This window comes from Suncus etruscus, chromosome 11, assembly GCF_024139225.1.
Source record: "Suncus etruscus isolate mSunEtr1 chromosome 11, mSunEtr1.pri.cur, whole genome shotgun sequence".
NCBI lineage: Eukaryota > Metazoa > Chordata > Mammalia > Eulipotyphla > Soricidae > Suncus > Suncus etruscus.
The window spans coordinates 99,912,561-99,927,013 of NC_064858.1; the positions used below are offsets into that span (position 1 = coordinate 99,912,561).

At 37.4% G+C, this 14,453-nt stretch overlaps 1 protein-coding gene across 2 annotated transcripts in view; it reads left to right on the top strand.

Annotated features, from left to right (window-relative positions):
- CNOT2 (CCR4-NOT transcription complex subunit 2) overlaps window positions 1-14,453 on the top strand; it is a 112,109-nt gene that overhangs the window by 30,455 nt on the left and 67,201 nt on the right. The window lies entirely within an intron of this gene.

Below are 14,453 nucleotides of genomic sequence, written 5' to 3' on the forward strand. Positions count from 1 at the left end.
ATGTGTGTGTGTATATATATATACACATGAGAGAGTACATTACTTCATTCAGAGCTAGTAGTCTGTAAAATAAAGATTGCCTTGTTGATTGCTTTAATGCATATTATTCCTAGAAGGGTAAACCTGAAGTGTTAGACTATTTTCAATGTAATAGAGTGTTACAGAAATGTAGACAAAATGGAAGAAATAGAATGGAAAATGTGGTGCCTGGATTTTTTTTTATTAAATTGGCTAGAAATCTCTATCCCCTATGTAGAGTGTAGAGGTGAAAGTCAAGTGTAGTGAAAGTATAGTAATCCTTTTTCAGATATTTTTTATAAAGGTGAATTTTTAAAATAGTGCTGTTAGACTATGATTCTTACAATACTAATTTATTGTCAAATTATGTAATTATTCAGAAAACAGAACAGTTTGGAACTTACATAGGAATGAACTGTAAGGGTTCTGCACAAATACATATCCAACCTTCTTTTAACCCTTCTGTTCATGAGTTTCATTTTTTTCTAGTTATGTGAAGATAGTTTAATAACAGCAGTTTTGGCTAAATAACCACTTAAGTGTTAATCATATGTTTTAGTCTGGTTTGAGGCCAGAGAGATGTACAGTGGTTAGGGCTTTTGCCTTGCACACAGCCAACCCTAATTCCATCTCTGCTATCCCATCTGATCTCCTGAGCACCTCTCGGATTGATTCCTTAGTGCAGAGCCAGGATCGTCCCTGGGTATTACCAGGTGTGCCCCACCCCAAATAATCAAAAATACATTTTAGTCCAATCCATCTCATTTTCTCCTCCTCAGATTGGAAAACTGAGCAATAGTGAGGATTGTAAATAAGTTTTTATGTTGTATATCAGTTGAGTTTTTTTTATTCTAAGACTTAAGATCTTCATTTTTTTTTTTTTTTGTGGTTTTTTGGGTCACACCCGGCAGTGCTCAGGGGTTATTTCTGGCTCCAGGCTCAGAAATTGCTCCTGGCAGGCACAGGGGACCATATGGGGCGCTGGGATTCGAACCGATGACCTCCTGCATGAAAGGCAAATGCCTTACCTCCATGCTATCTCTCCAGCCCCTAAGATCTTCATTTTAAGAAAAAAAAAGCATACTTAACTTTTCTAGACCTTTACCTAACTTCATGCTTAATTTTTTTGATATATCTGAGATTTAAATAAACCAAAATATGCTATGCTTCTGCTAAATTAATTTTCCCTGTAACTTCTTTAGTTTTGAGACTTGGCCAACATGGTTTTACTAATTACATAGTTCCTCCGGTCTTCCAACCACTTTCAACTACCTTGGCTCAATAGTATTTTTTGTTGTTGTTGTTATTTTGGGCCACACCCTGTGACACTTAGGGGTTATTCCTGGCTCTGCACTCAGAAATTGCTCCTGGCTTGGTGGACCATATAGGATGCTGGGGGATCCAACTGCGGTATAAAATCCTGGTCCATCCTGGGTCCACCATGTGCAAGGCAAATGCCCTACCACTGCACCACTCTCAGACCCCGCTCAATAGTATTTTAATTTAGCATATCACTTACACTATTGCACCTTTTGGTAGGTTCTGCTAAATTGATTTAAGAATATTTGTTGTTCTATCTAGATTATATAGTTTAATAATAATTCTTTTTGTAAAGCATTCTATTTAGGACTTTTGTGCTATATTATATACTATGTGTTATATACAGTAAAATTACCTTGTGCAGTTTCAGAATTTTAAAATTTACATTTAAAAAGGTAGTAACATGTGTCTATTGCACATGAAAAAAAGTCCTAATTCATGTCAGTTCTATTCCAAAACAAATGTTTTAGTCATATTTGTTTTTAACTTACCTGAAACATAACTTTCTTGATGAGAAGTTTACTGTCTAAATATATTCTTTTTCTATTTTATTGCTTAGTGACATTTAGTGCCATTTTTTTAATACCCTTTAAAACAGTAAAATTTGGGGCCGGGCGGTGGCGCTAAAGGTAAGGTGCCTGCCTTGCCAGCACTAGCCTTGGACGGACCGCGGTTCGATCCCCCGGTGTCCCATATGGTCCCCCAAGCCAGGAGCAACTTCTGAGCGCATAGCCAGGAGTAACCCCTGAGCGTTACTGGGTGTGGCCCAAAACCCCCCCCCCCAAAAAAAAAAAAAAAACAGTAAAATTTAAGTCTCTTTCATAAAATAATTTGTTGAAGCCTCTCCTAAAAAATACACATTGCAGAAATACAATTTCTGATGCTATGATAACTGATTACGGAGGAAACTTAAATATTTATATTTATATTGGCTATAAATATTTGTATTGTAGAGTTCAGAGTTTGTGTATACTTAAAGATAATTTGTACTTAAAAATTCTATTTTGGAGAAACTTTGCTTTTGATTTTCATGATCGAGATATCTTTGTACCTTGTTTATACTTTAGTTTATCTTAATGAACTTTGGGAGGGCACCTGGTATCTATGACGTACAGATTCCCAAAAGACGTATTCCTGAGGTTTGCTTGGATAGCCCCGGTGGTCCTTGAGTGCGACTAGGTCTACACACTACATTCCCAAACTTAACATTTCATTTATTTATGTATCTTAATTTTTGGAAGCAGTATTTTAAATGAGATTCTATTTTAATAAAAAGAATAATAGTTCTCTATTTGTCATTATAGACATATCTAACCCCTTTGATTTGTTTAGAAAGTTGAATTCCCTACATTTTGTAGTATATATAAGCTAGTGAATTTTTAAATGGGTATTTATTGAAGTATACTAACTTTGTACTAATATCTAATGTATATTTTATTTTTTATAAGTTGAAGCCTAGTTTTTAAAGTTTGAGCAGATTAGCTGAAATTTCTTGCATAGACTAGTATATTTAGGTAAGATTTAAATGACCAATAGTTTATTCTTGTTTAGGATTGTTAAACTTTCGAAGGAATATAACTCCAAATCTTAACCAGAATATTCTTACTTTTAATAAGTTTTTAATATACTTTTAACGTGTTATAGTTATGAGTATATACATCTGTTACTATGTCAATTATTAATTTGTTATTTAATAAAACCAAGTTCATTAACTTTACAGTCTTCACACAATCCTTGCACAATATGCCTCCTGCATGTTTTTACCGCTACTGTCTTTCCTCTGATTTTCTGTAGCTAGTTTTTCCATTAAGTAATTCAGTTTTTAATATACTTCTGAAGCTTCCCTTTAGATTTCATGTAGTACTTCATCTTTTTGCACAGTTAATGGATTTAGTAGCATGATGTAAACCAAATTTATAGATATCAAAGCAGGGGACCAGAAGACTGTTGTCCTTTTGGCAAGGTTACCAAATTTGCCTAGAAAACTCAGAGACTAAATATTACTCTGAGTTCTTGCCACCCTAGCTTTAAATTAGTAGCAGTACAGTCTCAGAACTGTTTGTTTATCTCACTCGGCTGTTTCTTCCTGTTGTTGTTGCTGTTGTTGTTATTGTTTTTCTGGAGACCCAAACCTGTCCCCCCCTTTTTATTATTTAAATACTGTGATTACAAAGTTGTTCATAATACAGTTCCCCCCCAAATACGTGTTATTCATGATTGAGTTTCAGTCATGCATTGCTCAACATCCTACACTAGTACACATTTCCCACCACCAGTGTCCGCATCACTTAGCTGTTTTAAATTTATTAGTAAAAGTCTGATTAAAAAAAAAAGACTGATTAAAGATGAAAATAAAGATGCATTCCTTTAAAAAGAAAGGAACATGTTTTGTAGATCATTTGTGTGTGTGTGGGGAAATGTTAAGTTATTTTTTATTTCTGTATTTTATATTTTTGGGCCACATCCAGTATTGCTCAGTTGCCTAGTCTCAGCTCTGTGAACAGACTGCAGTTTTCTCAGGACGATGAGAAGGATACTCGCAGCACATTTTAAAAAATAATCTGGGGGCTGGAGAGATGGTACAGCAGGTAAGGTCTTGCCAGTCTTGCCATGCATGTGGCCAACCTGAGTTGGATCTCTAGCACTGTAAAATAATCCTCCAAGCTCTCCAGTAGTTCCTGAGCATAGAGCCAGGATCTGCCCTCAGCATAGCTGGGCATGTCCCCCAAGTCAAAGACATAAACAGTTATCAGTATTTTTTAAATAGAAACAGTTTGACTATAAAAATCTGTCACAAAAGTCTGAGTCTTCTTAAAACTTAATAAAAAATTTTTTGAGGGCCAAAGTGATAGCACAACAGGTAGGGGACTTGCCTTAACACTCAGCCAAACTGGGTTTGGTCTCTTGTATCCCATGTAGTCCCTTAAATACTGTCAGGAGTAATTCCTGAGTGCAAGGCCAGAAGTAACCCCTAAGCATCACCAGTTGTGGTTCCAAAACAGTACCAAATCCAAATAAAACAAAAAATGCACAAACCAAAAAAACTTGCTTCTATAAACCATGTCTGATTTCCATCTCTTGCTTTTTACAGCCTTTATGCATACTTCCAAGTTTGGTGTTTGTTGTCATACATTGTAATCCATGTTGTAGTTCTCCCTAGACATTCCTTAGACTCGAACTGTCTTAACACTCAAGGCACTCTCCTTAAGCGGCTACTTGATTTAAATGCTTTTATTGCAAATGTTGTTAATAGCTACCATATTGAAGAGTGTAGATGTTAATACTCCTCCCATTACAGGAAATCATATTGGGCTGTGGTGTAAGCAACTTAAAAATGGAAACAAGATTCTGATCTTGCTAATATAATGCCTAGCATTGTTCTGGGTACACAGTGGGTGCTTAATGCACATTGTTTTAATCAAATTAAATACAGTGATGAAGAAAGGAAGAAAACCCAAGAAGTGTGCTATGGGACCAGAGAGACCAGTGGGTAGGGCACTTGAATTCAGTTTCATTTTCATTTTAAAATACTCTACTTGAATTTCATTTTGTGTCTGTGCCTTCTTTTCTTGGTGTTGATTTTGGTTTTGGTTTTGGTTTTGGGTGACACCTGGCTGTGCTCAGAGCTTACTTCAGACTCTGGCCCTCAGAGATCACTCCTAGTAGACTTGGGAGTCCGTATGGGATGCTGGGTTATTACATCCAGGTAGGCTGTATACCCTTCCTACTGTAGCCACTATACCTCGTCCTAGCTTCTCTTTGTGTCTTTAATGTTGGCATTCTGGGAATACTGATAATCATGTATTTAATTATTTCACATAGGAAGGTAAAAGAGGAATAAAATTCCGTTTCACTGAAAATCATAAGTTCCCAGGTATTGCTTATACATCGAACGCATACCTGACAGTTTTCTGGATTTCTGCATAAAGAAAGCATTTAATGCACAAATGCCTAATTACTTCATACATACAAATAATGGGGCCAGAGCAATAGTCCAGCAGGCAGTGCCCCAAAACAAACAAACAAAAACCCTAAAAACTACACACACAAATATATCAGATGTGTTTCTATTCGGTATGCAGGAGTTTTATATAGGGCTGTATGCAAATTAGATTTTTTTATAAACATATAATGTAAGTAAACAACAAAAGCACTTATATTAAGCAATACATCACTGGAAGTTGCATTTTTGCGGTAGGAATACAATTAAAGGTGTTTTACTCATAGTTGTAACATTGATTCTTTTTGATACCATTAAAAATAGCATTGGGAAAAAATAGCATTGGGGAGTATTGGAGAGATACAAAATTATTTATTAAATATAATTTGGGACCACGGTACATAGCTTATGGCTTTGAACTTGAGTCTTTTAGTCCTAACTGTACCTGACTGTCTGAGAATTACTGATGTGTCTGTCACCTGGACACTGCTAGGCCTCCCAAGCACTGAACTGCTGAACACAACTCCAGTTGAGTAGCCCCTGTTTAAAAAAAAAAATCCCTGGCCTTGCATTTGATTTTGGGATTTCTTTTATTTTCTTCTTTCTGATTTTTGGCCCACACATGGCAGGCATAGGGGACCATACGATATGCTGGGGATCGATATGGGATGCCAGGGATCGAACCTGGATCTGTCTTGGGTCAGCAGCATGCAAGTCAAATGCTCTGCTATCACTCCTCTGTCCCCACCCACCCAGCGATTTCTGATTGCGAAGCCTTGAGAACTGCTGGATGTGACGCAACCACCCCCTACCCCCAATATATATTTTTTTTTTTTGTGAAAAACTGGTGAAGGAAAGTGTTTGAAGTGAAACAGCAAGAGCCAAAGACATTCATGGAAGTGATGAATTAATGGATGCGTCAGGAAGTGCCCACATGTGGCAGATGTTGGAGGCATTATGTGACTAAAGACAAGGCTAGAGTTGTCAGAAATCACTCAGAGGAGCCAGACCTAAAGAAAAACGTCATTTGCAAAAATAATGGCAGCCCAGTTGTTCAGTACTGTTGAAGTGCTTTTTCTAAAATGAAAATGGTTTGTTCCATCAGCCTACTGAGCCTAGGTCAGTTTAATAGTCCAAGGTATTCACAGTGTGTTCTACAAAAGCCCACCTTCAACTTCTGGGAGAATCTCTTGGAAAAATAGTTACCGCATATACTCGAGTATAAGCTGTCCTGTGTATAAGCTGATCCCCCCAATTTTACCCTAAAAACTGGGAAAACTTAGTGACTAGAGTTGGGAAATGCAGCAGCCACTCATAAATTTCAAAAAATTAAAATATAGGTGCTGGAGCGGTGGCTCTAGAGATAAGGCGTCTGCCCTGCGCGCTACTCTAGGACAGACTGTGGTTCTATCCCCCGTCGTCCCATATGGTTCTCCCAAGCCAGGAGCAATTTCTGAGTGCATAGCCAGGAGTAACCCCTGAGCATCAAATGAGTGTGGCCCCCAAAAAAACAAACAAATTAAAAAAAAAGTTTACCCAAAATGATATGCCGGGATTGAACCCAGGTCAGCTACAGGCAAGGCAAACCCACTATGCTATTGCTCTGGCTTCTAGTACTAATTTTCAAAAAGAAAATTCATGAAAATATTTGTAACAAAATTTACAGATATTCTGAGAATCCCAAATACAAGTAAACTAGCAAAAATACTTACATTTATTAGTGCCAGGCATAGAAATAGAAATGTTAATATAAAAATAGGAAATAGAAGTATTGGGGTGTTTTACCTGAGAATAAAGCAATCCAAAAACGGTGAACAGCCAGTTTAGAAACCTAATTATTTTTAAGAGCCAGTTGTAAAATTTGAGAATTTTTTTTTTCCTCTTTCTTCTGGACTGGTGTAGGAAAGACACTTAGATGAGGTCTAAAATGAGCAGAAACTGCATCTCTGAATTGTCAAGACTGACTTGCAGTTTTTTCCCAACCTTATGCTGAGGAGAAATTTCTGGGAGTAAATTGAGCTCGATTACGGCCCATGAGAGAAGGTCCAGATAGAAATGGGAGAGGGAAATAGAACCAGAAAGTCTTCAAAAACAGCCCATTGTTTTTTTAGTCAGTTCATGGAAACAACACAAGAGGGAGCTTTATGAAGTTTGAGGTTTCTGAATCAAGCCATGCTTTGAAATTTCAGGAAAATTTAAATCCACAAAAAATATGTTGAGAAACACATAGATAGGAGTATTTACAAAATTTGAGTTTCAGCAATGTGTTCATATTCCTTTGATATTTGATAATTCAAAATTTAAATTTTTTAAAAATTTAATGAGGTTTTGTTTGAGACATTTCTCCATAGAAATTAATAGATGAAGATATTCTGTATCTCTTAAATATTTTTATTTATCTTCCTCTGCTTTTGGATCAAACAGCAGTACTCACAGTTATTCCTGGCAATGATTAGGCTGTTCATATGCAGTGGTGAGGTTTGTTTGTTGTTGTTGTTGTTGTTTTTGTCACAGCCGGCGGTGTTACTCAGGGACTACTAATGACTCTGCGCTCAGAAATCGCTCCTGACAGGTTCAGGGAACCACATGGGATGCCAGGAATTGTACCCAGGACTGTCCTGGGTCAGCCATGTGTAAGGCAAATGCCGCCTTCTGTGCTGTCACTCCTGCCCCAGTGTTGAGATTCTAACTTGGTTCAGCTGCATGTACCTTATCCTGTTCTATAACTGAGTCTCTCGATTTTCAAAAATCTATCTGTAATTTTTCTATATACTGTGTTATCTGTTTCTTCTAAGTATAAACAATTTATAGTAGCTCATTTATTGATATGTTCTGCATTCTTCAGAAATTTTAATCAGATGTGGCTCTTATATACATGGATTTCATATTGATTTGTTTCATATCTTCTGTTACTTTGATATGTGTTTATGACTGTACCAATATCTGTCTACTTTGGTCTTTATGAATGCTTTGACTTTCTTGGTCTTTTGTTCAATAACAGATTTAGAATATCAAAAAAAAAAATACTGCTTGTGTAAGAGGAATTGCACTGACTTAATTCCTACTCTACCTAAATTTATATATTGAGATTTTCTTTGTATTTTGAGGCCTTGACCTGTAGTTGCTCAGGGTTGTTCCTGGCTTTATGCTCAGAAATCACTCCTGGCGACTTTGGGGGAGGACCTATGGAATGGTGGGCATTGAACTTGGTTGGTTTCTTGCAGTGGTCCTCAAACTATGGCCCGCGGGCCACATATTGTATTTGTATCTGTTTTATTTCTTCATTGCAAAATAAGATATATGCAGTGTGCATAAGAATTCATTCATAAGTTTTGTTTTTACTATAGTCAGACCCTCCAATGGTCTGAGGGACAGTGAACTGGCCCCCTGTTTAAAAAGTTTGAGGACCCCTGCAGGCTTGCAATGCAGGTACCCTACTTACTGTACTATCTCTGGCCCCTGCATTGAGATTTTCTGCCTATCATAATGAGTGCTTGGGTGTTTGTTTTTTTCTTTCTGTTTTTGATTGTTGTGCTCTGGGCTTTCTCCTAACTCTATGCCCATTAATTACTCCTTGTGGGCTCAGGAAATCAGATATGTGCCATGGATCAAATCCACGTTTGCCACATGCAAGGCAAGTTTCTTACCTGCTATACTATTACTTTGGACCCAGGCTCACAAGTCAGTCAAATTTGGCCTCAGTGTAATTTTTGTTGCTTTCTTATTCATTCATTTTTTGTTTTGTTGGTGTGGTGGGACACATCCAGCAATGCCCAGGCCATATTTTCTCAGTGATCAGGAATCGTAATGGGGAATATCACCATTCCTGGTGGTGCTCAGGACACCATGCGTGATTCTGGGTGATAAAACTTAACTCCATGCAAGAGAAGCCTGTACTATTATTCCTTTAACTGCCCAGTAATCTTTGTTGCTTTTTTTTTTTTTTTTGGTTTTTGGGCCACACCCGGTGGTGCTAAGGGGTTACTCCTGGCTGTCTGCTCAGAAATAGCCCCTGGCAGGCACGGGGGACCATATGGGACACCGGGATTCAAACCAGCCACCTTTGGTTCTGGATTGGCTGCTTGCAAGGCAAACGCCGCTGTGCTATCTCTCCGGGCCCCTCTTTGTTGCTTTTATGTTAAATTACCCCCCCCCCCCCCAGATTGACCAAGTGGTATACTCAGGAGGCCCAGATGCCCTTCTCGCTGTTCTTCTTGCAGTTTACTGCAAGTGCTCAAGTATATATGCCTTTGATGCTCAAGTATTGGATTGTCAGGGATTACCCAGGAGCCACCCAGGAATCTTATGTGGTACTAAGAATCTTTTTGGGTTTTGGCCTCACCCGCTATGCTCAAGGCTTATTCTCTGTGCTCCAGTCCACTTCTCTGAACTGAACTGAACTTCTGTGAACTTCTGTGAATGTGCTCAGTGACCACATTCAGGGCAAGTGCCCTGCCTGCTGTACTGTCAGTCAGTTCAGAGATCATTCTTGTCAATGCTCTGGGAACTAAATGCTATGTTAGGGATCAAACCAGGGTGACCACACGCAAGGGGTAGTAGACAAATACACACATTTGTCTGTATCTACATCTGGCTCTGTGTTAGAGGAGATTCCTGACTTCGGTCAGAGTACCATGCCATGATGGGGATGAAACCTGGCTCCTACTTGCAAAATACGTGCTTCGACTCTTGGAACTAAGTCTCTGGCTCTATCACTGCATTTTTAAACCTCTTCAGAATACTATCTCTATTTTTTTTTTCTGAGAGGCAACATCAGCATTATTTTTGGGGGTATGCTGGGCCACACCCAGTGGTGTTTGGGGGCTATGCCGCACTCTCATTAGCCTCACTATTGACAGTTGAGGACAGTGTACATGGCAAAGCAATACTTCAGGCCTTTGAGCTATTTTGGTAGTTCACTTTTCACTCTTGAAGGGGTATGAGAAGTCATTTGGAAGCCAATCCCAGCAGAATTGATGAAGTGTTGCTGATCTTTCAGTTTGATGGGCCTCTGGAGATAGTGATGTGGGGTCAGTGGGTCCATATCCAGTGGTGCCAGGTTTAAGTGTTTTGTGTTACAATATACTTTTTAATTTTCTTTTTTTACTTATTGTTTTTTTTTTACTGCTCTTGAAATTTGCATTTTTAATTTTCTAGTTCATGTGGTTTTTCTAGTTACCATTCTGATTTCTCTTATAGCCCATAGTAAGTCAATTATTTATGTACTTAAACAAATTAGATATTGACCAATTGGTAGGTTAGATATAATTAGAAATCATACCTAATCTGCTTTACATCAAGTCCATCTTGTTTGTTTTCATTGCTCTCAGTTTACCTCTAGTCACATGCTCCTTTACTCTTTGTTTACAGTGCTTCATTATATCCTCTGTTGTTCTTTCTAATAATAACTTCATTTAGTATAGATAGAACCAGTAGTGACTATTGCATAGATAATTCGAATGTCTTGTTTTTTTCCTGGTTCACACTTCTGATTCCTTGTTTCTTTATACTTCTAATTATTTGACCTTTTTATGGAAGGGGGTATTTGGGTCAGATCTTTATTATCAATTAATGTTTCTCAGAACTCTCAGGATTCCTGAGTACTTTGTGTGTGTGTTTTTTTCCACTAAAGTTGTAAATATGATGTGTTCTTCAAAGGTTAACTGCTTTGTGAAAACTTCTTAGTAACTCTTCTACCTTGGACAGATTGTCTTTGGATATAAAAGTTTATAGTTTCTCTACATTTCAGCTTTTACTTTTTCTGAGCATTCTAAATTTCCTCCCTTTTACCTTCCCTTACTGTCTTCATTTTAAGTAAAAATAAAATGTGTTTTACTGATATTTTAACTTTTGTTTATACTATATCTTCATTTGAATATACCTGGCATTTGATTGGTAATTATTTTCTCATTGGCAAAATCAACGTGTCTTGCATAATAGTTTCTGACTGGAGCATTTTGCTCCAGACTGCTATGAAAGAAATCTCACTTCTTAAAGGAAGCATTATTTGCACAAATGTCTCTCTTTTTTCATTGTTCATTGTTATTTGAAAAGGAGTGTTAATAGTGTTATTTTATTGTCCTCCAAATTGAAAATATTGGATGCTTCTGTTTGTTTCATTTCAAACACACTACAACTAAATATTCAGTAATTGCAACTTTTGATAGTACCAATATTTGAATATGGAAATAGTCAAAGGTTTTTTTTTTAAATAACTGTTAAGTCTTTTCATACTTTTAGCATCTCTGATTTTTATTTCCTTCCCATTGATATAACATAGATATGCAAGTAGATTAAACTACATATTATTCTGAGTTGTATTTCTTTTTTTTTTTTTTTTTTTTGTCTTTTGTTTTTTGGGACACACCCAGTGGTGCTCAGGGGTTACTCCTGGCTGTCTGCTCAGAAATAGCTCCTGGCAGGCACAGGGGGACCATATGGGACACCGGGATTCGAACCAACCACCTTTGGTCCTGGATCGGCTGCTTGCAAGGCAAATACCGCTGTGCTATCTCTCCGGGCCCTGAGTTGTATTTCTAATAATGTGGATTTCAGAGAAACCTCTTAGTATAGATTTTGATTAAACAATTTGGGTGGTTTTGGAATGTGAGTTGGGGGGCTTTTGCACCATTCGTGTCAGTCAGTGAGTGCAGTCTCACTCCTCAGGTCTCACTCTTGGCAGTGCTTGGGCAAAATGCAGGTATTCAAAGTAAGTGCCTTGTCTCTTCTATAATATCCCTCTGGTTTAAATAAGATTTTTCTTTAATACATTTATGATGATGATACATTATTTTAGGTTTTATAATTAAAAAGAATCTAGCATTTATTTTCTAAATATTTTTGCTGGATTTGAAGTTAAAAATTGACATTTCTTTTTCCTGTTAGTGCTTTATGTTCTCTACTTTTCTCTAACTCAGATAAAATTAATGAAAAGATCTCAATTTTTGCAGTATCACCGTTTCTCTTTAGCTACTGTTTTTTGTCTATGTTTGAGCACAATTTGATTATAATGTACTTTGGTAAAATTTTTCTTGACCATTTTTTTATTTTATCTTTTTTTGGGGGGGGTGTTTGGGTCACACTAGGCAGCACTCAGGGGTTACTCCTGGCTTCACGCTCAGAAATCATTCCTGGCAGGCTTGGGGGACTGTATGGGATGCTGGGATTCAAACCGATGACCTTCTGTATGAAAGGCAAACGCTTTACCTCCATGCTATCTCTCCGGCCCCATCTTATTTTATTTTTGGCTACTCTTGGCTCTGCCCTCAGGAATCACTCCTAGCACGGTTAGGGCACCATATGGGACGCCAGGAATCAAACCCAGATCAGCTGCGTGCAAGGCAAGTGCCCAACCCACTGTTGCTATGGTTCTGGCCTTTCTTCATCACTCTTATGAAGAAATTAAATGAATCATTTACCCTTACAGTGACATATTTTATACCAAATTTGGATTTTTTTCCTCTAGTGTTAAATATTTTATGTGAAAAATACATTTAAGTTATATGTAATATATTAAATAACATTATTTAAATACTGTATTCTTGCCCTCCTTTGATGACTCACCAATTTCCTGTCTAGGGAGTCACCTGCAGTTTTCCCTCAGCTTACTCATTGTTCAATACTTTCTTCATGTTTTATTTAGAATTACTTTTTAATACTATGCTGTCAAGTTCAGTAATTTTTTTCACTTACGTCAATCCTGCATTATATTGTAGTTATAAGATACAGTTAGAGTAACTTTTAATGTCTTTGTCTAGTCTATAATATGTCATTTCTGTTTCTGTTGATTGTTGTCAAGCTCTTTACCCATCCCCCTCAGTACATTTTTTTTTATTTTACTGATAACTTTTCATGAAATTGTTTCTTTACATTTTTGTTTTTCTGGTAGTATTTTGAGCTTTTTGGGAACACAGTTTAATTACTTAAAAGCTGTTAGTGCCTTTTTAAATTTCCTTTAAAAAACACATTTAAATACAGTGGGCCAAATACCTCCTGAGGGCTGCCAGGTGTGGTTTCAAAACAAAAGTAATGCCCCGCCTTTAGGGCTCATTTTTTTTCAACTGCTGAGACATTATCTCTTAGCTATCTAACATATACCCAGTGAATAGTAGTGGTTATTTTTTATTTAATTTTAAGTTTTTATTATAAAACAATGACATACCAAGTTCATAATATAGGTGTTTAGGCATTAAATATTTAAATAGCAATCCCACCACTGGTGTGATCTTCCCTTCACCAGTATCCCTCAATTTTTCACTTATCTCCTTCAATACAAGTTCAAACTAATTTACATCATACAATAGCAATATCATATCTGTATGTGTGTGTGTCTGTGTGTCTCATTCCCCTCCACACACTTTTTTTTTTGGGGGGGGGGCCACACCCAGCGGTGTTCAGGGGTTACTCCTGGCTGTCTGCTCAGAAATAGCTCCTGGCAGGCACAGGGGGACCATATGGGACACCGGGATTCGAACCAACCACCTTTGGTCCTGGATCGGCTGCTTGCAAGGCAAATGCCGCTGTGCTATCTCTCCGGGCCCACCCTCCACACACTTTTAACACTAGTTAAATTTTTACTTTGAGGAAGTTTCTGTTTATCTGTTCTCATCATTTTTTGATGGGGTTGGAAATCTTTTAAATTAAAGTCTTTCAAAACTAAAATTCTATCAGTGCTTTATATATCTTTATTAGATGATTGATGGGCAAATAATTTCTCCCAGTCTGTGGACTCTCTTTGTATTCTGGTTTTCATTTCTATTGAAATTGCCTCTATTTGTTTAATTTTATTTAAACTGTGATTACAAGGTTGTTCATAATATAATTTTTCCCCCACAGATAAAGTTGTTCATGATTGGGTTTCAGTCATACTAAGTACAATAACCTTCACCAGTGCACATTTCCCACCACCAATGTCCCCAGTTTCCCTCTCACTTTCCCCATACACTCTTCCCTTTTTTTCTGGGGCATATTTCTTCTCTCTATCTCCTTTTCTCTCCCCCTTTTATTTCTCCTTTTAGACATTTTGGTTTGCATTACTGTGAACATTTCCTGCCACCACCACTGTTTACCTCACATCCACCCTCCCTGCCTTCTCTGGATCAGCCTCTCTATTTAGGCTGATTACCGTATTTTCTGGCATATAAGACGACCCCCTAATTTTGCAGTTAAAACATAG